The 25,518-nt window shown below is 41.6% G+C and overlaps 1 protein-coding gene across 1 annotated transcript in view; it reads right to left on the reverse strand.

The window, feature by feature from the left end:
• luzp1 (leucine zipper protein 1) overlaps positions 1 to 25,518 on the reverse strand; it is a 57,775-nt gene that overhangs the window by 16,202 nt on the left and 16,055 nt on the right. Inside the window, exon 2 of the mRNA XM_085441129.1 lies at positions 21,249 to 21,305. The gene's annotated coding sequence lies outside the window, so the exon portion shown is untranslated. The remainder of the gene's footprint in view (positions 1 to 21,248; positions 21,306 to 25,518) is intronic.

The raw sequence follows: 25,518 nt of genomic DNA on the forward strand, positions 1-25,518 counted from the left end.
CCTTACCCCACATTCAGCTCAGGCAGCCCGTCTGAAGCTACACACCACTACATAAAAAGACTACTGCAGTTTGCTTTTGAAGCAGATAACTTTTACTGCTGCAAAACATCAACCGGTGCAGTAAATTCACCAAACATATTTCACCTCTTTGAACCACGTATGTGGATGGTATACAGTATGGTAAAACATGTCGTAGTGGTTTGCGCCAAGACAGAATAATATATTTTCTATAGTTTCAGATGGTGTAAAAAACCCAAACCGCTCAGCCTGCAGTTCATAAAATGTCTTGTTGAACATAAACTAAAGCAGTAAGCTTTGAAAGTCAGTATAGCAAAAATTACTTAATGACAAAGCACAATGTGGACTCAAAGGCTTTGGCTGTAGGGTTTTAATTATTTTTCACTTTCATGAGGTCTAGTGGTTTGGTAATCTTCTCTCTGGAGTGTAAGACACTGAGGAAATAAAGAACATGGGCTTAGTATGAAGGAAGACAAATGGAAGAATTTGGAGCGAAAACTGCTTGCCTAGCTGTCTATTTGAATGCCAAAACACCTTACTCTATAAGTCACTTTTGATGCACTGACATTACTCAGCTGTGGCTTGTTAAGTGAGCTGTAGACCAATTTATCTCTCTTGTCTAGAGCTAGTCGCTCTATTCCAAAGCTGTCCCGACTGATCCCCTTCCAGCAGAGTAAAATTACAGAGAAATTCCCATCGATCTATTAAAAACAGAGCAGACACTCTGACAAAAATATTTAGGTTCAAGACAACTCTGTAGACTTCAGCACAAAGCAGGAAAGATAAACCTAGCTAAAAACAAGAAGTCCAGTAAATGACACTCTGCGCCTCAGGCTCTAGACAGCAAAACTAGGTAGATATGACCAGTTTGGTGATCCTATGATCATGACCAACAATCCAACACATTTATTTTATTTTTTTTAAATAATTTTATCTTTAACTTTATCTTTAACATAATCCCAAATCCTGACTTAGTGTCCAAATCTGGTCCCGAAAAGCAGCTCCTGTCCTGCTTAATAAATGTGTTTTGTTAGATCCAGACACTCCTGTCTTGGCAGGCTGCCTAGCTCTCCTCTCATTCACTCTTTATTTCGTTGCCAGTTCTCTACCTCCCTCTCTCCCTCATGTCTCCCCTTCATCTCTCTCTAACACGCACACCAGCACGGCCAACAGAACGCTTTCAAGGGGTGGCAGTGCGTGCAAAGTGACTCTGGCAAGGGCCTGCTTCTGCCAAACCAATCAACATACATGATTCACTTATGGCAGGCCTGGGGCCTCATTATCCATGTTCAGGACAAGACAAGAGGGAAAGAAAAGGCTAGTGGGTTAAAGGCGGAGAGCAGAAACAAGATGAGGAAGAGAGGGGAAGCCAAAAATGAGCACTAAAGAAATTACTGTATGAATGAATGAAAAAGAAGAATCCAAGCAGTATTTAGTTAAAGACCATGCATTCCTTCTTTTGCAATCCAAGATCCAGATCAGATAAGCACTTTTAAAACTCCATTTATGTCTCTATATTCCTTTGTTTTTCCACAACTGGCTACTCATAAGTCAGTAGGATATTCTGTACAGCCAAGAACATGAAAACATGCTAAAGGGAGGATAAAGAGGGAAGGAAGTAGGGCAGGAGTGGGGCTGCTGAGGTATTCTGAACTCAGCTCCAAGTTTCATTCCCCTGTTCTGTGCTTTGTTTGACAATTATGGAAAACCTAGATGGGGGCAGGAGCTTTGAGGCAGTGAAACTGACCCATTTTATGTAGACACATTCCTAATGATGGACTAACCAGGGCACTGGCAGTCCCTCATGCTACCTTGTCTGCTCCTATCCGGGACACTGACAAGCTGTCCTTGGCCATTTCTTTCTTTTCGCAGAAGTGTATTCCTAAGTTGAACACGGTTTATAAATTACGGCCCAGCCACAGAGAGTATATTTAAAAGCCCGTCTGCTCAGATGATCAGGTCAATCGGAACAATTGGTAACCAGATATTTCAGTCATTGGTTTCTGAACACATTCCTCCCATTCATTTTCTTCTGCAATGGTTGCATTGTTCTGACTACATGATAAACCTGGGTAACTCCTGCAACTATCTGACCCAATTCTGATATAGGACTGTATATGAGGAGAGCGCTCAACCAGTCGCTATATGATGCCGGCCTCTTCCACTTCCCTGAAACGTGGACAGGATGTCCACTACTTGACCTTCATGCTCTATTTTGCTGTTGTTACAAAAATGAGGGCACGGAAACTGTTGATTGCAACACGAGTTCAGCAAGTACTGTAAACGCCATCTGAATAAGTCACTGAGGTTCTTTAGAAATAAAGGGAAGTCAGAGAGTTAGTGTTAAAACGGACAAGAATGAATGGAAGGTGGTTCCGGTGAAATGGGGATAGCTGTTGGGAAAGCAAGGAATAATAAACCAGGAACATGTGAAGGTAAAAACCCAAGGTCACAGTGTTACTGATACCAAGGCATGACTGAATTACCAATCAATTCAAGCAGGCAGTTACCTTCAGCCCTCAGGGTATATGGGATTCAAGTGAAACACCGTAAACATAGACCTACAAGCTGATCAATTCCCTTTCTTAATGCCAGCATGTTTTCTGACAGCTCTGAAGCTACACAGGACATTTTTTTCCCCATTCTGAAAACTGGTCAGGTTTTAACAAAGTAAACTGACAAAGAATTTGACCTGGAAGTGAAATGGTCAAGGCATTGTTATCAATACACATGAATTAACAACACACAATGCACGCACAACTGTAGCAGAGACCATTCATTTCAGAGGGGGCAACAAAGAGGAGGTGAGGAAGGTCCAGGTGTTACTAAAGGACAAGATCAGAGAGGCTAAGGACAATTACAGGAGGAAGCTGGAGTGGAAACTCCAGCAGAACAGCATGAGAGAGGTGTGGAGGGGCATGAAGACCATCACTGGATTCAGGCCAACCAACAGCAGGGGAGCTGAGGGAGGTGAGAATAGAGCCGACGAGTTGAATCTGTTTTTCAATAGATTCGACACCACAGTGTCTGCTCCCATCCCCACAACCTCACCTGCAGTCAGCCTGGAATCCAGAGCCACACCACTGTGCCAGCCTCTCTCTTCACATGTTGCCTCCTGTGAGATTCCTGACACCCCTCCCCCACCCATCACCTTCACTCAATACCAGGTTGAGATGCAAATGAGGAGACTTCACTCAGGCAAGTCTGCTGGACCAGACGGAGTGAGTCCCCTTGTCCTCAAGGCCTGTGCCCCCCAGCTGTGTGGAGTCTTTCATAAACTGTTTATGCTGAGTCTGAGTCTGCAGAGGGTCCCGGTGATGTGGAAGACATCATGCCTCGTCCCTGTACCAAAGACGCCTCGTCCCAGTGGCCCCCAGGATTACAGGCCCGTGGCACTGACCTCCCACATCATGAAGACCCTGGAAAGGCTCATCCTGGACCAGCTGCGACCCATAGTAAGACCACATCTGGATCCCCTTCAGTTCGCTTATCAGCCTCGTCTCGGAACAGAGGACGCCATCATCTACCTGCTCAATCGTGTCTACACCCATCTGGACCAGCCGGCGAGCACTGTGAGGGTCATGTTTTTTGACTTTTCCAGTGCTTTCAACACCATCAGGCCGACCCTCCTGGGTGATAAGTTAGCAGCGATGCAGGTGGATGCTTCTCTGGTGTCCTGGATTGTTGATTACCTGACAGGAAGACCACAATATGTACGTCTCCCACAGTGTGTGTCTGACAAGGTGATTAGCAACACAGGGGCACCACAGGGGACTGTCCTCTCCCCCTTCCTCTTCACCCTCTACACCACAGACTTCAGCCACTGCACAGAGACCTGCCATCTTCAGAAGTTTTCTGATGACTCTGCGGTGGTTGGATGCATCAGCAGGGATGATGAGACAGAGTACCGGGCTGTGGTCGACTCCTTTGTCACGTGGTGTGAGCAGAATCATCTGCAGCTCAACGTGGCAAAGACCAAGGAACTGATCGTGGACTTCAGGAAGACCAGGAAACACTTGACCCCTGTTTCAATCCAGGGGGTCAGTGTTGACATTGTGGAGGACTATAAATACCTTGGAGTACACATTGACAATAAACTGGACTGGGCTAAAAACACCACAGCACTTTACAGGAAGGGCCAGAGTCGTCTCTATTTTTTGAGGCGACTGAGGTCCTTCAACATCTGCCAGAAAATGCTGAGGATTTTCTATGAGTCTGTGGTGGCCAGTGCGATCCTCTATGCTGTTGCATGCTGGGGGAGCAGGCTGAGGGTCGCAGATGCCAACAGACTTAATAAACTGATCCGTAAGGCCAGCAATGTTGTGGGGATGGAGCTGGACTCCCTCAAGGTGGTGTCGGAGAGGCGGACGCTGTCCAAGATAAAGACAATGTTGGATAACACCTCCCACCCACTCCATGACATGTTGGTCAGTCACAGGAGCTCGTTCAGTGAGAGACTGAGATTACCGAAAAGCACCACTGAACGACACAGGAAATCATTCCTGCCTGTGGCCATCTCCCTGTACAACGCATCCACTTAACACACTGTTTGCTGCTACAGCTACACATGTTTCTTTTCCAAATATTTATTTATAAGTGACTTATGTATGTATGTATGTATGTATGTATGTATGTATATATTGTACTATTCTTAGTTAGCGTATTGTCTGTCTTGTCTTAATGTTGGTTTAAAATGGAGCACTGTAACAAAAAATAATTTCCCCCAGGGATCAATAAAGTATTCTGATTCTGATTCTTTTTTAAAGCCAATACAGGCTTTAAACCTGTGCCTTCAATGGGCAAGAAACGTCATAACTGTAAGTTGCAGAATTAAATGTGCCAATTTCTGCAATCAAATGGCAAGAAGTTGAACAGCTTCTTCTATCTTAACAATTCAGCCACCTGCAGGGAATACAGCTAAAAAAAAAAAAAAAAAAAGCATAATTTTTATATTACACAAGGGGAACAAAGGGAAAAATTTGTCAATAGTAAAAATTATAGTAACTATTTATTTCCTCGCCTAGGTTCGCACCAGCGTATTAGTAACCCAGCAGCCCTAAGCTGCATCTGCATCTGATGATGATCAATTTCTGAGCAACAAGGAAGAGAAAATAAGAATCAGTCCAGTTCAACAGACGAATGAAGATGCAATGGGAGGGCCGAACAGTGACGTACGAGAGAAGAGGGTGAGAAAAAGAAGAGGTGAAAGCAGAGGGGCCTCCCAGGACTACTGTTGTTCTGAGGAGTCACAGAACAGCAGAAGGATACAGAAGTAAAGCTTTGTAGAGGAGGTCCACACACTCTGCCTGTGCTCACACACACACACGCACATGCACACACACACGCACGCACACACTCCAAGGTTACAATCATACACCATATCATTAAGGCTTTAGCCACTCTCTTCCTGCCTGCCTGCTGCCTTCAGTACATTCTGTTCTCTCCATGAAAAAGAGAAGGAAGGAAAGAAAGAAAAAAAAAAAAAATCACCTCTCTGTTGCACTTGACATTGGGTTGGAACTTATGGGCCTGAAGCTTCTCTGCCTCATACACGGTAGTTAAAGAAGGGCTCCAGTCCAATCAAAATGCCTCAACCACATCTTCATGTAGGGGGGTTGTTGCCAGTTTGAATATTTAAATGTGTGACATGTATCGTGTATTTTGTGTGTCCAGTGAGTGAGTGAAAGGACAACTGCAGTGGAAGGATGCTGGCGCAGGAGTGGAAGCCACAAGATGGTGGAGAGACCTGATGCTTGGCCTGCATTTTTCAGTTTTTCCAAGAAAGAGAAAACCGGCATCCCATAATGTTTGGTTTCCTGTGCTGTCATGTTGCTTTTTCTCCATTTCTTTCACCCTTTCAGTGTTGCACCACTTCTGGAAAAATGGTAAAGAAGTGAAAGGCAGTGTTGCTCTTCAGCAGAAAAACGGATAAGGAGCTAAGGTCGGTGTAGCTTGTTCAATAGGAAAAGCTGAAGTGGGATGGGAATAGCAAGTTGGATTTTTCCTTAAGCGCCAGAGTGAAATGGCAATTTACAGTATAAGTACTGAAATGTGGTGAAATAGTGGGTAAAGAGAACGTCGTCTCTAGTAGAAAAATAGATATGTTTATGTAAGGGGACATGGCAGTTAACCACAACCATAAAGACAAAGCAGATGCTGTCTGTATGTCAGGAGAACATCACTCAATGTTAAAACACATCTTAGTGATGATTTTGTATCCCCTTAAAACAAGGTAAGGTGATACGTCAGGTTTTTCTTTTTAATTCTTCCAAAGATTGGTAGGTGATGGAATTACTCAGCAACTGTATAAATGTATTTTTTCTTAAGATGTAAAATTAACTTCAACTTCAAGTTGCACAGACTTTGGATAGTGTGAAAAACCAACATTTGTTAGTTAGATGGAGAGCAACAAAAAAGGAAAGGACAGAAGAAGTCTAAAAATGCATAATCTGCCATCTGTCACACTATAAAAAGGTTATAGCGATATCGCCAGAACAGATACTTATGTTACCTTTTGATACCAAAATTCATAAAATGGGATGGTATTACTTTTGTCCCCCAGTAGTGCAGGTACTATAGATTGCATGTGTACAGAGTAGGATAATTAGAAAAATTAATAGTCTGTTACTAATTAATAATAATAAAAAAATGCTATCACACTAGAAGCATCTTTAAGACTCACACCCTGGCATTTATAAGGCCTTTCGAGAGGTCAGTAAAGCTCCCATTTCAACAAGACTGAAGTATTAAACCGTTGTCATAACTCTTAATGTGGCCAGCAAACAGATTAATGCTAGCCATGCAACGATTAGCAGTTACCCACAATAAATCTATTAGGTCATCATCAGCGGCTTTGGCTAGTAATAAAACAATAATGTTAATATTGAAGCTAAACAGAAAATCCTATCAGTCACAACAGACTGTTATTTTAACAGAATAACACAATCATTTGTTTGCAAAAAGTGTTATGTTTCAGTTAAAGCGCCAGATTGAAGCTGAGAAAAGTTTACTGGCAACTAGACAGAACCAGAAAATAAACAACACTGTAGCAACTATAACATCTGTATGGACAATTGTTGTTCAAATCTTTGTTTAATCAACCCCCATTACTTAATTTTATCCCCCTTGGTATCAAAAATTGCATCGAGTATTTTTCTGAGTATCAGTATCAGGTCTGTCCAGCTGAAAGGTGGTCAAAAGTTATGCTTAAGATAAGTAAAAGTTCTGCTTGTGACCAGTCTATGGTTGTGACCCACATTTCTCAGTCCGTCAGTTTTAGCTTGAAAGCTTTGGTGAAAAGTAACCATCCTCTTCCCTGTGAGCCTAGTAACCCATACCCATTTCTAGGTCTCTTATCCCCTCCCCTCCCCTGTCTACATCAAGGGCCTTGTTGCTGGGGCTTAAACCACCACTACACTTGTGAGGATGGGCATGATAAGAAGATGAGAGGGAGGGGAAAGAGGGAGGATGTGGATGAGAAAGCCCACAAGAGGTGGAAGAGAGGGTAAGACAGATGTGGCAGGGTGAGTGAAAAAAAGCAAGAGGAGTTGTCAGACTCGTTGGAAGAGTATTGCTGTTCCAAACATGTACTACATTTTTGGCTTCTCTGGTTATGACCTGATTGAAGCTGTGCCTTTGAATTCAACTCAAAGCTCCCAGAGCTTTTTTCTTTCGGCTCTGCTCCTAATCTTTATGGCCAAACAGTTAATTGTAGCATGTTTTCCAACAGAAATCAGGATTACATCCACAAGTCACTGTTGCTGCAACACAGAAGGAGAGAGGCAGGGGAAGTATATTTGATGCTCTATTTAAAACTCAGCACCCGAAAATACTAGCCAGTCAGTAGCTAACTTGTCCTCGGGCAGATCTGCAGCCAAGGAGATCTGGAGCAACTTAAATCTAGTTAGTTCAACAGAAACACAAAATATCTCAAAAATGCATGGATTCTTTGATCCCCAAGAGCACACGGATATTAAAAACAGAGCTGTCTCTTTACTTGCTATAAATCAGTGTCAGTGCTGACAAATTAGAAGAACCAGGCCTACTCCGATCAGGCAGCTTCTAATAAAAAAAGGCCACAATGATACATCTGCCAACTGGCCGACTGGCTTCTCCAAAACTACTGGTCAGTTTATACTTCAATTCTGGGATGTGGTTTCAGTTCATACCTCGGTTTTTCTTTAGAGGGGAAGAATAAAAACAGGGGGGAAAAAAAAGATCTCTTTACCGCAGACCTGATAATTGATCATAATCAGATCAAAACAAAAAATATATTTTCCGTTCACTCGTTACGTGAATGATCTTCAGGAGGCACTTTTTGTAAATTATTGTGTTTATAAAAAAAAAAAAAAAAAAAGTCTGTAACCTTCTTAACTCAAGCTAACGGCAGAAGAAACCACTCGTATGACTTTATGTCCACTGTGTAATGTGCTGTAGGGATATCAACTGAAGCTGAACCGGGTGGTACTTTCATTTCAATACCACACTATGCCACAAGACAATCAATGTAACCTTTATTTAACCGGAGAAGCCATTATTTTCGATGGTGACCTGCTAAAAAGGCAGAGGTCGGTGGGGAAATTGAGGTACAGTTATAAAAAGTAGTATCAAAAGTTACATTTCAAAACGCCCATTGGCAAAACGCTACCCCCAACTGATGAATGTTGTCATTATAATCTAAAGGAGGTAACTGCGATAGATAGCTTTGAACATTACAGCTTTTACCATGCTAACCTGCTTTAGCCAGGCACATGCAGGTCCACATGGGTGATCCATGATCCATGATCCAGAAAAGCTAAACTGAGGATGTTTCGATCCCATTTCTGTCTCAGCTTCAGAACAGATTCAGTATGTTGAAGAATTGCTCAAAGTATTTAGTCCTTCACAAAAAGCATTCAGAAAATGAGCATTAAAGTTAACTGCTTTGTGTGCATCAACTCATATCCATAGCCTGCCTATTCGTCAATGAGCCTAATATCCTTAAGATCCTTATCAACTCTATAAACTTTGCTCACGTGGTACATTCTTATTATGAAGAAAAAGTGTGGCATACTTGTTCCCAGTCCAACTTTTTGATTTGTAAAGTCCTTTGATACGAAAGACCTTTGATACTAAAGACTAACTTTCAGACACTCTGATAGACATCTGTATAACCCAACATATTTCTTTGTCTTGCTCAATCATCCAGGTAAGTAAATCCCAAAAAGTTGATTCTGTTCATCTGGACGTAGCATTTTCAGCGGGAGATACGTTAGCTGAAACTAGCCCACTGAACGAACAATGGGCTGTGAGGTCAGTTCCTTGATCATTAATATGCAAATTATCATGACCATTGATCAAGACCATTGATCAATAGCCACGAGCACTATTAAACACACACCCAGCTGAAGAGAACATATACTTAATTTTTTCCAAAGTTAGAAAGTGCCTTAAATCACTGACATATGTAAATAGCTGTGTGTATGGACACTTGTATTTCAGACAAAGGCGAGCTTAGAAAAACCTTCATTTTGATGTTCTGGTCAAAATTTATGTCCAATTTGAGTTGCCACATAGTTCCAGAGAAATATTTTCCTACTTCTAAGGAATCATGCCCTTAGCATGTTAGCCTCCATGCTTGGGTTCAGAGGTCACCAACCCTTCCAAATAGCACTCCTATGTGATCCAGTGTCTTTTATGGAGTAGGCATTGTTATGAAGAGAGTGGATTCTGCTGCTGCTGATTTGTCTGTGATATTAGCCATTAAACACGACATAAATAAAAATAAGTAAAGAAGAGATGGCAGAAACACCCTTCAGCCATGTTATGAGCATTGACGTTACATAGTTTGTCCACCAGAGGGCATTTGACAATGTCACTGTTGGAAACACAAACATCTAGAACACCACAAACACAACTACTAGTTGATGTGAGCAGCGTTGGGGAGAATGTAAATAAATAACACATAACAAATCTTAAGAAATGCATTTACATCTCGTGTGTCTTAAAGAAACAAATCAGCCGATAAATCTGTTTTCAAAATAATGATAATAATAATAAAAACAACTGCTGACAATATCTGTCCCACAAATCCTATATAGGCCGGACTCCAAACTAAACTAGCGACAACGTAGAAACATGGAAACGGAGCTGTGCACACCTGAGTCATAAACTGTGTTTAAATCCAGTTATAATACACCTTTCATTTAATTCAGTGCTATTAAACCACTATAATGTAGTTTAAATGGTGAATATCAAATACTCGCCAAACTGCTGCACTGAAAACAACATATCCATTCTCTCTCACACAAAGGCCACCAGTCTGAAACGTTAGCATGCTGTCGACTTTTTCCTGAAGTTTTGTGTAACACATTTAACAGCTTTTAATTAAGATAATAACAGCATGTTTTAATTCTGAAATCCATTATAGGAATCCACATGCTCAGAAATGAATTAGGGAATAGATTTTATGGGTCAGTCTGTATTGGTGTGTGGGTGTGCCGCTCGTAGGAAAATGAAACCTTAGAAAGTCCCACTTGTAAAGTGACGGGAAGACTTTGGCCACTGTGAAACCATACTATGAAATTAGTATAAGCTGTGATTAGATGATTAGAGAACAGAAAGAGACAGAGAAAGAAAGAGGAGCTTTCTCAATAAGCTTGCATAGCATGAATAAACATCTAATAGGCAAACCTATTCTCGTGCTTTTTTCAATCTCTTTTTTGAAATCAGTTCCGGTTCTCAAGTCACTTTAGTTTCACAACTTTCTCTCGGTGTTTGTTCAGTATTTAAATTGCAACGGGTCATCCACACAGTTGGTTGATAGCATACATGACCTGAGAGCAAGGGGGCTAAAGGTCATAGCAGCATTAAAGCATCAGCCTCGATTATAATGAGCTGAACTGCAGTTTTGTGGTAGAATAACAGATGTTCAAACAATTTCAGCACGCACAGGTAAAATCCTCATGCTGCAATGAGCGTGTGCGAATACGCAAAGATGTGTGTGACGATGAACTGCTGCTAAAGGAATGCGTTTGTGTCAGCGTTTAACACTGATAAGAGAACGTGAAAACATCACAACATGATGACACTTGTTAAGAGACAACACTATGTGAACAAGTGTGAGCAATGCAGAAAAGGAATGAGTGGAGGCAGAAGTTAGGCGAGAGCTAGAGTCATGAATACCATTTCTTCTTTCCATATTTAGACTTTAAGTTTTAAGTATTTTCTCCCTCGTCTGCTGATACAGAACTGAATCCATCTGCTTACTGAACATTTGGAGAATCGAGCAGTGTTATTTGGTGTATGCTCTGTATTACTCTGTTTTCGTCTGCTTCATATATGATCCATTATATATGCAGACCAGCAATGAGCATATATATCGATCAGGCTCTATTTCACATAGAGAAGAAGAAGAAGGATACAATCTCAACTAACTGCATGACTTAAAAGATCAACATCAAGATTGGAATTAAGGTTGAGTAACTTTAACTGAACATGTTACAAAATCTAAAATACTATCCTTGTGTGGTGTTATTCTGAAATACACATTACCACTGTGTTTGGAGACAGCTGGGCTGACTTCTTGAGTATCAGCTGACAGGTTTCCCTAACCTTAAAAACAGAACAATTGCATAATGACTGAAACTAGCACCATTTCCTAACAATGACCCACAAGCTCAGTTTCAACATCATTGAGATGCAAATTGTCATCAGTATTTACCAATGGCCATCAGTACTTTTCACAGAAAAATGGGGAATGACTGGAATCACAGCATTGTAAATAGGTAAAGATGTACTCTTAGGCTTCGCTCCTGGGTTCAAGTGGTCGTTCCATTTCTCACATACATTGGCTATGAACTGCAAACCTGCAATCCTTCATGCCCAGCATGTACAAATCCTCATCAGTTGAAAGAGTGGCCACTGGCCTGTAGGTGTAAATAGACTGAGGCGTCCAGTCTGACAATGTAGCTCATCCGTTTAGCCAGTGATTGTTTAATTTCCCAGATGTATAATTCCCTGCAATCCTATTGGTAGAGCTGGGCGATAGAACGATAACGATATGTATCGCGATATAACTTTTACTCGATAGAGAAATTAAGCTATCGCGATAGACCTCGCCGCTCTTGTCCTCTTTAAAAAAAAAAAAAAAAAAAAAAAAAAAAAAAGGGTCAGCCAATCCAAATTAAGTAGCGCAGAGCCGAACCAATCACAGCCGCAGCGTCACGTCGCGTGACTTGTTACGTACAGCACAAGTGCCAAGCCGCACGTGTGTTTGTTTGGGAAGCAGCCAGCGGGTAATGGAGCCAGCGCGTAATGGAGGAAATGAGTGTGCCTACTAGAAAAATCAACCGAGCGTGACCGAAGAGAAAACAGATGATGGTTCCAATGCCGGAGAGATTGTCGAACGGAAGAGCCATAGAAGTTCCGTAGTGTGAAGGTATTTCGGCTATTTCAAGTCTGACAAAAAACAGAGTAGCGTGCACTGTAAATTGTGCCGAAAACAAGTCTGGAAATACAATAAACTGGTGCATGCGTCACACTGTGCGCCACGTTATTGTTTCGGTGAAATGAATTTCTACAATACTGTTACTGTTAATTCTACTCTCTGCAGTGTTTAAATGCTTACATATACACACAGTTACTGTCCCTCCACACATACGACTCGGTTCTGCTTCTATGCCCCAGCTTTGTTTACTTTTTCCCACCGAGGCTTCTAGACTTCTGATTGGCCAACATTTCTGCACGGTTAGGAATCTAGCGCCACCTGCTGCTTTGGCATGTTCATAGCAGCGTTTTCCTTCATTTCTGCCTTTATGTGTGGACGGGATTATTTTTTAAAACGAAAACGGAAAATCTCCGTTTTCAAAAACTGAGATTTTCCACACGTGTACGTGTACGTGTGGACATAGCCTCAGTCTCTGAATGGAAGCACTAATTCGTCATTCGGCTTTTGTCAGACTAAAGTAACTGTTAAAACTGTTTGAAAAGCTCAGCTATACAACAAGGAGAGATTGAGAATTTCCTTTTAGTTCTCAGTTTATTTGATACTGACAAAAGTTAGTCAGTTTTGTCTGTTCTTCTGTAAAACAAACTAAGATTTATTTTTAGAATTAATATTTTGTTTCTAAGTGGATTTGACAATTTAGTCTGTTTCGTTTGTTCTATTTTGAAACTTAAACGCTTTAGCGGCTGCCTTTTGTGTAGTTTGCAATATTTGCCTTTATTTATCTGAAAAAGTCTCATGTTCCTTAAGTACATCTACCCTGTTGAACTTATTATGAGAAATAAATATTTAAATCAAAACAAGCTGCTGATTATTTCACATTTTACTTGTGAGCAACGGCACATTTAAATCTTACAAATATAGTTATTTGGCTTATATCGTGATAGATCTCGTTATCGACTGAAATGAAAAAAACATATCGTGATATGAAAAAATCTCATATCGCCCAGCTCTACCTATTGGCACTTAAATTCATTTACTGTTGCTCTGTTAGTACCAAGGGACCCATTCCTTGGGGTTGGTAAGCCACTGAGATGCATGTCTTGGTTGTTCTGCCCCTCCGGACACAAAGGATCAGCACACTTTTCACTATCGGACCATCGCGTGATTGCAGCCTCTCCCCAATTCTCTGAAAACAGCACTCATGGCCGCTGATTAAGGGTCAAAACAATTTGCTTATCAATGATTATGAAACTGATCTCGTGGCTCAGTGTTATGCAGTGCTGCTGGTTTTGATTGTTATGCAGCTGTACTGTTCATAAGGCTGAGGAAACCTGAAGTCTGCTGTGACTGAAGGAATCAGAATGGTGATGAAACGTTTCTCCCACTGAAAACGTTGCGTCCAGATGAACAGAAATCAACCTTACTAATTCATTTCTGAGGATGTCGCAACACAGTCTGTGTCCTATCAGCAAAACACATTGTTAACATTTTAAATACCAGTAATTGATGTTTATGCTGAAGTACAAGAGATAATTAGTCAACCATATTAACTCTTACTGGTTTCGGCACAGACTGGTCTCGTGCCCTCCCTTGCTCACACACTTAAATATTTACATAGCACTTAATGCTCTGCAGTGTCACTGGGAGGAAAGTGTCTTTAGACAAACTGAGCAACGTGTAACTCTGCACCACGTGTTACAGGGAGGGCCACAAAAATGCATTTCCATTTAAGATTTGTGGTGTAAACACTCACATAAAGGAATTACACAATAAAGAAATCATGAATTGATCTCAAAGTGATTGACAATTACTAATGAAACTAATGAAGAAATTATATGAATAGAACTAATCTACAGAGGCAGCAATTGTCCTTTCTCCAAAAAGGCCAAGGACATCAATAATAATTGATTACTATACATCATTTTCTTTCATCACCCCAGCTATTGTTCTCCTTTGTCATCAGTCTCTGCTACCATCATCTGCTTTCATGTGACCTCTAAATGTCCCACCCCAGTCGCCCATTTCTGTCACTGCTTTCCTTCAATTTCCTTCCCTTCACCTTCACTGTATTACCCCTGCTTTCCTGCTGCACTTCTGTGTCCTTCCCCTTGCACTGACAAGAGGGGGAAATGACAGCTGATCCTCAAAGTCTCCTGCGATTATGAATTGGAAATTTTCTGAGCGTAAGCCTCGCGGTAGCTAATAGACAATCACGGTCAATTCATTCAGACACATCAATAGCTCTTAACATACAGCCGTTCCACCTTCTGCTCCGCATCCTGTTCATTCACCGTTTTCCCATCCTAACACAGGGCGCGCACACACAGAGTTTGCTTGGCAGAGCTTGGCAGTGCTTCATCAGCCTGAGCCTTGGCATTAGAAGCCCGCTGCGGCTGAATGGAGACCTCAGTGGCTCTGTGATGAGAAGGGGGAGAAAGAAGAAAAAGAAAGACACAGGGAGAAGAGACACAGCAGAGGAGCTCAGACGAAATAAATGTGCAGAGTGAAACGTGTGCAATAATGGAAGAGAAGCAATGACAGAGAGCGACAGAGAAAAAGCAGATTAAGATGAGAGAGAGGGAGAGAAACAAGGGGAATGACTGTATAGAATGCAGAGCAGGTAGATGACAGAGTGGATTACTGCAGCAGGAATGCAGCAGTGGCTGCAGGAAGAGGGGAGAGAAAGAGGGAGAAGAGGAGATGTAGCAGAAGGTAAAATGATGATGTGTTTCAGAGGAGATGTGCGTCCCCGTGGGATGATGCGGTACTTACAGATCGTCTCGCTCTAACTAAGAGCAGCGTGTGACTGCAGATTGCAAAAGTACATCAAGGAAAAAAACAAAAACAAATGATAAACTAAACTGAGTGCAAAGCATAAATCATTCATAAATTAAAAGAATCATGCTCCTGTAAGTGAGAGATGTTAATAGGATGGGGAAGTGCCTTCAGAGTTTCCTGTTTTAATGTTGGTTTTAATGGTCAGTTTTAGGATTTCCATTCAGAATAATAAACATGTTTAATGGCAGCTCGGTTTAGACACACAGAACACGCCCTGGCCACATATTGACCTTATACACTTGTGGGAGCAGACAGCAGAGGAGATGTGATAAGACAGTGATACACACTGTCTGCTGACTAATCTGACGTAAGAACGCAGACACCCACACACACCCACTGAGCACTGAATGAAGTTTGAAGATAAAGTTTGCGAATCCTTTTGGCTGTCTGCTATGACTCATAATAAAATGTGACCTGATCTTCATTGAAGATATCATTTCTTGGATTGAGTTACTCACACAGCCTCCTTTATATATTTTCTGCAGCTTCTTATGAGAATTGCACAACAGCGAGGAGGAACTCTGGAACATCCTTGTGATGGCATCAGCCACACAGGGGTAAATTAGTCCATTTTTCACTTTATTATTTTGCTTTGCAGTTTTCTTCATTAATCATTTGGTTAAACCTAACACTGGTATTATGAGGCGCGCACATAGTAACATTGTGTGGTTTTTCTAAAATGTTTTGTTATATTAATTATGTTTCTCTTTCTTTGAGTTACCTGGGTTTGGGCGGTGGCTGTTTCCTGTCTGGGCAAAAGGCGTGGCTGAGGACTCTGGGGACAAAATGCCTGCTCAGCAGGACCAACCATGGGCTTACCAGGAGCAGGGGTGTTTTAGGTTTAGTTAGGTTATTCTGTGCTTAGTTAATATTAGTGTGTGTTTTGTTTTCCCCCTATTGTGTTCAAATGGTTTGGCCAAATCATTATAAAAGCTACCCTCATGTGTCTTTGTAATTAGGTCAGTTTGTGAGTTAAGTTGTGTCTCATTTTGTTGTTTAAGTTTTTGGAAATTACTTTTTGTAGAGTTATATTTAGTTGACCTGTTTTATGGGCCTGCTAAGTATGGTTTTGAATTTTGTTAATTTTGGACTTTTTGAGGGTTAAAATAAAGAAAACCCTTTTTGAAGATATTTTTGCTTGTGTCCTCTTTGCTTTGGCTGCTTGGTCCCTCACAATTGGTGGCAGCAGTGGGATCTGCCAGTTGAGGACACAGTGTTTTTTTTTTTTCTTTGAGGCTTTTTCACCCCCAGAAAAAAAGAAAAATGCATCGGGGAGGAAAGGTGGAAAGGAAGAAAGGAGTAACTGTTCAGAAGGAAGCTGATGCTGAGGAGGAAATTGGAGTCTCTGAAATGGTGGAGAGCACTGAGGTTGAAGAAAGGGAGCCATCTCTGTCAGATCTGATGTCAATATTGCAAGCTCATATGGGTCAACAGGAGGCTCGGGAAGCAAGGCAAGAAGAGGTAACTGCACGACAAGAACAAAAATTCAAAGCATTGCAACATCAGTTTCAGCTTTTACAGTTAGAGGTGCAGTCCCGGACATCACCAGTACCAGAGCTACCATTACCTACCACAGAGTCACCAGAGTCAAGGGAGCTACCTCACATTCCTAGTTCTCCTCAAGCTCAAGCTGAATCCAGTCAGTCATTATCAGGTCAGTTTTCATTGCATGAACCCAGACTGGAAAAGTTGACTGATAGTGATGATATTGAGCATTTTTTGACTACATTTGAACGCATTGCCTTAGCATATCGTTGGGAAAAAACAGACTGGGTTTTTCGATTAATACCACTGCTAACGGGCAAGGCAAGAGGAGCATACGTTCATATGGATATTGATGACTCTCTCAGCTATGACAAAGTTAAAGCTGCAATTTTGTCCAAATATGATGTTAACCCTGAGACCTACAGGCAGCGATTCCGTTCACTGGAAGTCAGGCTTGATGAGAACCCTAAGGAGTTGTATGCTTGACTTAAAGACCTGTACGGGAAATGGATTCAGCCAAAAGGTTTGGATTCGAGAGCACAATCCGTCTTCTGCAGCGAAGGCAGCTGAGCTGGCAGAAGTGTTTGTAGCTGCCAGGAGGAAAGGGCAACCTTGGACCTGTAATGCAAATAAAATGCCAAAGGAAGGCCCCAAATCAGCCCAGATGTATCATCAAAGGCCATTGTCAGCAGAAAAAACTCCTGTGGATGAGGGAGCGACTGCAGAAAATGAGTGAGCTTGCTCAGTCAAATATGACCAAAATCCAGCAGAAGCAGAAGTTTTGGTATGACCGAGCAGCTCGTCAGAGGTCTTTTAGTCCTGGACAAAAGGTGTTGGTGCTCCTCCCCACTGACAACAACAAGCTATTGGCTAAGTGGCAAGGGCCCTTTGAGGTTCAGAAGAAATTGGGGTCCACTACTTACCAAGTGTTCATCCCTGGAAAGCCACGTTCCAGCAGGGTTCTGCACATAAATCTTTTGAAGGAATGGGCGCAGCGCCCTGAAAAGACAGCAGAGGTGATGCTCATAAGGGGTGTGCCAGAGGAAGAAGAGGTTGGTGAGCAATACTTGCCTTCTGCTGATGTGGTAGATTTTGACCTTAGTCATCTGCCAGATGATAAACAGCTTCAGGTGAGAGCTGCATGCAACTCTGAGGTGCTTCAAGTGAATCCTGGCCGAACAGATATTGTTGAGCATGACATTGTCATTAAAGAGGGCGTCGCAGTAAAGCGTTTGAGCTACAGGATCCCTGAACGTCTGCTAATATCCCTGAAGAAGGAAATCGACCTCATGTTGTCCTTGGGGATCATTGAGCCATCAAAGAGTGAGTGGTGTAATCCAGTGGTCCTGGTGCCAAAGAAGGATGAAAGCATGAGGTTCTGTATAGACTTCAGGTACCTAAACTCAATATCACTGTTTGATTCATACCCCACACCACGCATTGATGATTTGCTGGAACGGCTGGGGAAGGCAAAGTACTTGACCACACTTGACCTGTGCAAGGGATATTGGCAGGTGCCACTAACGGAGCGATCAAAGAAGTTGACTGCCTTTCGAACACCTTGGGGTCTCTTCCAATTTACAGTGATGCCATTCGGGCTGCATGGGGCTCCAGCAACCTTTCAGAGATTAATGGACCAAGTACTATGTGGTTTCTCAGATTTTGCATCTGCATATCTTGATGATATTGTCATCTACAGCACCACATGGGAGGAACACTTGGAACATCTGCATGCTGTCTTCGACCGTCTTGGCACTGCTGGGTTGACGGTGAACCCCTCTAAGTGTGTTTTTGCCTCTGCTGAGACTGCGTACCTGGGCCATGTGATCGGGAATGGGGTGATCAAGCCTCAGGTCAGTAAGATCCAAGCCATTGAGTCTTGTCCTCTCCCACAGACAAGGAAGCAACTAAGATCCTTTTTGGGCATGGCAGGCTTTTATCGTCGGTTCATACCACGATTCTCCACCAGGGCAGCTCTACTAACGGACTTGATAGGCATCAAGTGTCCTAATCAGATTAACTGGACAGAGGAGGCTATAGCAGCTTTCAAGGACATCAGTCAATCACTGAGTAGCGAACCAGTTTTGTACAGTCCAGACTTTAATGAGCACTTTTTCCTTCAAATGGATGCATCTCATAGGGGTCTGGGAGCAGTGCTACTTCAAGGTTTGGAAGGAGAACGTCATCCTGTTGCTTATATCAGCCGAAAGCTGTTCCCGAGAGAGGTTCGATATTCAACAGTGGAAAAGGAGGCCCTTGCAATCAAGTGGGCCCTTGATTCCTTCAGGTACTACCTTCTTGGAAGAGAATTCACCCTGGAGACGGATCACAGTGCACTTCAGTGGATGGAAAAGATGAAGGATAAGAACGGAAGGATTACAAGATGGTACCTTGCTCTGCAACCTTTCCGGTTTGTCATCAAGCACATTCCTGGGAAGAACAACGTTACCGCCGACTTCCTCTCTCGCTGTACCAGCGAGAGTCCTGAAGAGGGGGGGTGTGTGATGGCATCAGCCACACAGGGGTAAATTAGTCCATTTTTCACTTTATTATTTTGCTTTGCAGTTTTCTTCATTAATCATTTGGTTAAACCTAACACTGGTATTATGAGGCGCGCACATAGTAACATTGTGTGGTTTTTCTAAAATGTTTTGTTATATTAATTATGTTTCTCTTTCTTTGAGTTACCTGGGTTTGGGCGGTGGCTGTTTCCTGTCTGGGCAAAAGGCGTGGCTGAGGACTCTGGGGACAAAATGCCTGCTCAGCAGGACCAACCATGGGCTTACCAGGAGCAGGGGTGTTTTAGGTTTAGTTAGGTTATTCTGTGCTTAGTTAATATTAGTGTGTGTTTTGTTTTCCCCCTATTGTGTTCAAATGGTTTGGCCAAATCATTATAAAAGCTACCCTCATGTGTCTTTGTAATTAGGTCAGTTTGTGAGTTAAGTTGTGTCTCATTTTGTTGTTTAAGTTTTTGGAAATTACTTTTTGTAGAGTTATATTTAGTTGACCTGTTTTATGGGCCTGCTAAGTATGGTTTTGAATTTTGTTAATTTTGGACTTTTTGAGGGTTAAAATAAAACCCTTTTTGAAGATATTTTTGCTTGTGTCCTCTTTGCTTTGGCTGCTTGGTCCCTCACAATCCTTCCTTACGAGGCCGTTTCAGTTCAGCAGGATTTCTGGGATGCCTTGAGGTCACAACATCTCAGTTGGGTTAATATCAGTAATCTGATTTTGCCATTGCAAAACGTACATTTCAAACTAAACCGTGGACAGACCTCTCAACCACTTCAGGAAAAGGGACTGCTGCCTTGAAGTTGTCCCCTTCAGCATTCTTCATCTTTTTTTCTTCATGTTTTGGTGCTCATACAGGTCCCGCTTCCTGTGAGCATTGCATTGTGCACTGTGTTTGATCTTTTTAATTTCAAACCTGACTCACAGTAGCTTTTGAAGATTTAGAGGTTCACTTACGTTGAGTGATCCCTCTATGTGCTTGTGTGTTATTAGTCACACCATTTGTCCTTTCCGCTGCCCTCAGTGAATATCAAACCGTATTTTACTGGAAATTGCATTTTTTTTTGCAACTGTACATGTATGTACCACTCCTGTGTTACTTTAGGCTATAGGGAAGGAAATGCGGCGCCGGCATTTGTGCCCAACAGGAAACAGACTCACAAAAGAGTAGAGGAGGGGTTGAGGAGGCGAGGAGGCAAGGAGGAGGGGGAAAGGAAGGGAAGAAAAGTAGGCAAGACTGGAGGATGAGGAGAAGAAGTGAAGGGAAAGATGTGAGAGTTTAACCAGACTAGCCTGAAACTGAGAAGCTGTCTAACACGGTTAGTGACCTAATGCATTTAAATACCAACTGCAATACTCTGGTAGGTTTTGACTCAACTTCAAACTTAACTAATAAACTAAACTTCACTACTTCTGTCCCTGGAGCTGCTGAGAACGCGAGAAAACAGCAAGCCTGACAATCTCAGAAGAGGTTGATTTGGCACAACTCAATGTTGCACTCAACTAATGGTGCTATCCATCCACTATAATGTCAGTTGGTAATTATGTGTCAAAGAAGAAGTGCTGCTGTATGAGCTGTAAACTGGAAAGGGCTGAAGAGAAACACCAAATAGTTTATTTTCTACTTTAGACATGAAAAGGAATGAACTAGAGGACGAGAAGGAGAGCACGAAATTGCAGTTGACTTTATTCACACAAGTGGAGACGTATCAGCCTTACAGATAAAACTGTATTGGGTCATAACATCTGCCTGGTCACTCAATGCTTATTTGTGTAAAATAGTTAACAAGAACAGTGGGTTAAGAGGCTATATTAGACAACTTCCTGATTACAGATTGTCTTTAAAAAAAAAAAAAAAAAAAAAAATCGGCTTAGATTGGCAGGAGTGTAAGTGCAGGCCTGCTGGGCTGCAGGGCTTTTACACACTGGCAGAAATCCTAAAAATCACAAAGAACTTCCCACAACTTACTTAATTTAAGATGCATCCTTTCCTCTAAAGCAAATCAAGCTCCACAAACTCTCCATCCTGTGGTTAAAACACACAGAGAGGGCGTGAGGTTAGTAAAAATGGAAGCACTGGTCATCATTATATCAACACACACACTCATGCAATCTTTCGCCATTGTTATCTTTGGCACTTGACAAAGCCCGGGGCCGGCGGCCGGGCTGACAAAGCAGTCGCTGTAAGGGAGAACGTTCACAGTCAAGCTAAGAGGCTAAGAATGAGCTAACTGCTCAGATATGGGGCACATTCTGAGGCTTTGCAATAGACTCATGCATGAGCAGACAAGCAATGTTTGGCCACGACAACAGAAGGCCCTATTCAGTTCTCTGGGGAGGCACTGGTAAACACACACACACACGCACCATTATCATAATCATCATCATCCTAGAAGCTCTCATCTGCTTCAAAACATGTGTACACACACACACACACACACACACACACGAAGCATTCCACTACAGTAGCATTCCATATGTTTGGTTAAGCGCAGAGAATCCAGATTTAAGACCTGAGTCTGGACTGAATTTAAAGGATGAGAGGGAAAGGCTGAGAAATGAAGTAGAGGACTGGGCCGAAAGAGAAAGGGAACACTGCTGGAAACTGTAAGCAGCAGCAGGACGCTCACTTTTGTAACTGTACATCAGAGAGGGAACATTATTTACGACATAACAAGCTTGAGTTTTGAGACATGGAAAATGAAGAACAATGTAAAGTCTGAGAATCTAATTCACAAATGCCATCCTGATGAAGACAGAGCAGGCTCATAAACAAGAAAGCAAGCTCTGATTTGTAACTGTTTTGCCCACAAAAAGGGAAATGGAAAATACTTGTGTAGTTGACACTAGTTTTTATGAATGATTAAAAAGAACAACACAAATCCTCTAAAATCTGTGGTTCTCAGACTTTGTTAAGCATGAACCACCCCAGAAGCACAAAAAGAAGTTTACACCCGCTCAATATTTCTTTTCATTTCCTGGATGCCTGTTCTAGCAAGAAAATGATTCCACGCTTCAAAAAAAAAAAAAAAAAAAAAAAAAAAAAACCTATTGTGTTTACCCTCTGTCTAGGTCTAATGGATCAAAGAAAATGAGCTACAACATGCTGATGTGGGAGCTTCAAGGCCATGGCTGAGCGAGGTTCATTTTTTTTAATATATATATTTTAGCAACTGGTGTATCTGCGATATCATCAGTATCCTTACATGACAAAGGTTTTCAAAAGCATCACAATATCAATGATACAGACACAATACTTTTATGCTTGTTAGCGTGTACAACAACAACAACAACAACAACAACAACAACAACAACAACAACAACAAGGCCAGGCATGTCTGAGGCCGAGAGCCACGTGTCAGCTTCTGCTCATGCTGATGAGCACCTAAAAAAGAGCTACTTCAACAACCAGCAGAGTAGTTGGCAAAATATGCAAAAAAAACTGTTTCTGGAATGGTGGAAACAAACTTGTTTCACCACTTTAAGGGGAAAACACACCAATGTGTGCAACAGGGGTAAGAAGGTATGTAAAGAGGAGATACGAGCAGCTGCCGACACGCGACCCAAATGTAAACAAGTGACTCAGAGCACTCCGTATGACAGGAAGAGCAAACGGTGGATGGAAATTACTGATGCAGGTACATGGCGGAAAGGCAGCTGGTTAAGATAAAGTAAGATAAACTATCCAAGGTAGGAAAAAGTTTTCGGTTTTGATTTAACTATCAAAGTGCGACAGGTGCCATCACTGGAAAAAAACAAAAACAAAAAAAAAAAGACTACTTCTCCTACCACTTTATATAAGAGACTGTAAAGCAGTTTCCCTTTATTTAACCTAGGCTGAACTAAGGAAGGGTGGCAAGTGATGTACTCAAATACTGTTTGATCATGTAAGTACCTTCTGACAGACACAGAGCACTTGCCTTTTACTTGATCCTGCCACTCTCAACCCCTTTCCATGAGTCTATTTGTTCTTTCACATCTTTACTCTGGAGGAAGGAGATAATCCAGCAGCTCTGCGCTCAGCCATGTCATGTTCGACTGAGGAAAGCAGCCGTATAACACGGGTTTTGCTGAATCATCTGACATTCTCACGATTCATGACATTACAGCACTGCCGTAAACCAAATGTGTAATTCTGCTGAGCATAACAAAACGAGAGTGTGTGATTAATGAAATTGATTATAATTGAAACGTATGACTTCACTGATCAGATTTGACACATTTTTTATGGTCCCAAAGAAATTATAAACCCATGTTTGTCTGCTTTTGTGTGTGCTGTTGAGTTGCGTATTTGTGTGCGTGTGTGTGAAGGAAGTTCAGATGGTTAGCCAGCCCATAACCAAGGAAAACTAAAAACAGCTGTCTCCTGCTCATCCATCACACCCACTTGCTTCCCTTTATACACACAGGTTGTGGAGAATTCATCATTCTACTCAGCAGAATTAAGTGAAACAGTGTGAGGTGGAACTTCCTTCAGAATGCGTGTTGGTGACTTACCTATCAGACACCTGAGGGCTCTACTACAAAGAAGTTTTAGGGGGTTAGCAAGGTAACACCGTTTTTAGTGTCAGTTCACCCTAAAATAGTGAATTCATTCCTTCGATGGCCCATGGACCTCACTGTGCATGTAGTAATAGGGTCTAGATGTCTTTTTTGGCTTTCGCTGAGGAGCATTAATAAAGAAATACATTTTTAGGAGCCATCTCTGTGATTTTTTTCTTCCCTCCATTTGCAGCAAGTAATCGTAAAACAAGTGCCTATATTGTTCTATAAGCAGTAATATAGTGTTATCATCTGTAAACAGTTATCCAGATAAGTAAAGCCAGATAAGGAAAAGATAGCCTTGGGATACTAAACTTGGTTCCTAATACAAACCCCAGTTCAGTTGTTTTTCTTTCCCTTAAATCAAGTTTAATTTGCATGAAAAGAAACACATTTTTAGGAGCATCTTTACTCCTTGATTTTTGAATTGTTTGCTGCAAATAATGTTAAAACAACTTCTTATATTGTTCTTTAAGCTGTAATATATTGTTATGATCTTAAACAGTGGGATTATCAACGTATCTGGAGTAAAGCCCGATAGGGAAAAGATATTCTTTGTGTACTGAACTTGCTTCCTAATACAGTTTTCCCCCTTCCTTACATCATGTGTCATTTACACAAGTTTAAACTGACTTTTTACTTTTTAATGGATCAGGAAAATGTCTTATAAATGTCTGACTTGTATTAAAAAAAAAAAAAAAAAAAAAAAAAAAAAAAAAAAGTACACCTAGCTCTACTGCAATGCAGTAAATGCAGTCTACTGCAAAAATCCCTGCAATAAACTCAGCTTTCGTGCAGCCACTGAAATTTATGGCATTATGGAAACTTGCTTTTATGGGATGGACAAAATATTAGAAAAATCTCTCAGTTAAACAAGACACAATTCAGCAGCACCGTAAGCACGAGCCTCTAAAATGACTAATGTTGAGCACACAGAAACGCCACTAAAGTGGAAAGTGAGGATACATTTGTATTAAATTAGTTTTAATGTTACCTTATCTGCTTTTTCAGACCAAGATTATTTATTTTCCCTCATACTATAATAGTAAAAGCATGTATTTAGTTTTCATTACATGCACAGTGTGTTAACACAGCATTAACTATGTGAAACAGGGCAGAAATCCCTGTTAAGGGGTTTTCCTCCAATAAATTCCTCATAAACACACAATGTGTCATTTACTGTGCCTTTATCATCCTTTTATGATTTATGCAGTATCTCTTGATATTTTTTTCAGAACTTCAGCTTTCACTTTCACATGCAGTATGCCAAAGTTCGAGGTGTGAGTTTATTTTTCAACACCCGAACTTTACGACATGTTGTTGTTGTTTCACTCCAATGTAAACGTCATGGACGACATGACCAACACACAGATAAACTGATTAAAATAAATGAAACAAGGCAGAACCAAAGAAGTACAAAGAGAACTCAGGTTCTGTTTCTTCCACGAGAGAACATTTCAAGTCCTCAAACGCCATCCTGGGTTCCAGCGGCCAGGCGCTCCTTGTTTGCACGGGAGCCCATTTCCTGTGTGTGATTAGAAAAAGGGTGTGTGTGTGTGTGTGTGTGTGTGTGTGTGTGTGTGTGTGTGTGTGTGTGTGTGTGTGTGTGTGTGTGTGTGTGTGTGTGTGTGTGTGTGTGTGTGTGTGTGTGTGTGTGTGTGTGTGTGTACGTCTATGTATATGTGTGTGCACATTGG

This window comes from Copadichromis virginalis, linkage group LG19 (genome assembly GCF_057382275.1).
Source record: "Copadichromis virginalis isolate Kocher_CV1m ecotype Utaka linkage group LG19, C_Virginalis_male_GT1.1, whole genome shotgun sequence".
Taxonomy (NCBI): Eukaryota; Metazoa; Chordata; class Actinopteri; order Cichliformes; family Cichlidae; genus Copadichromis; species Copadichromis virginalis.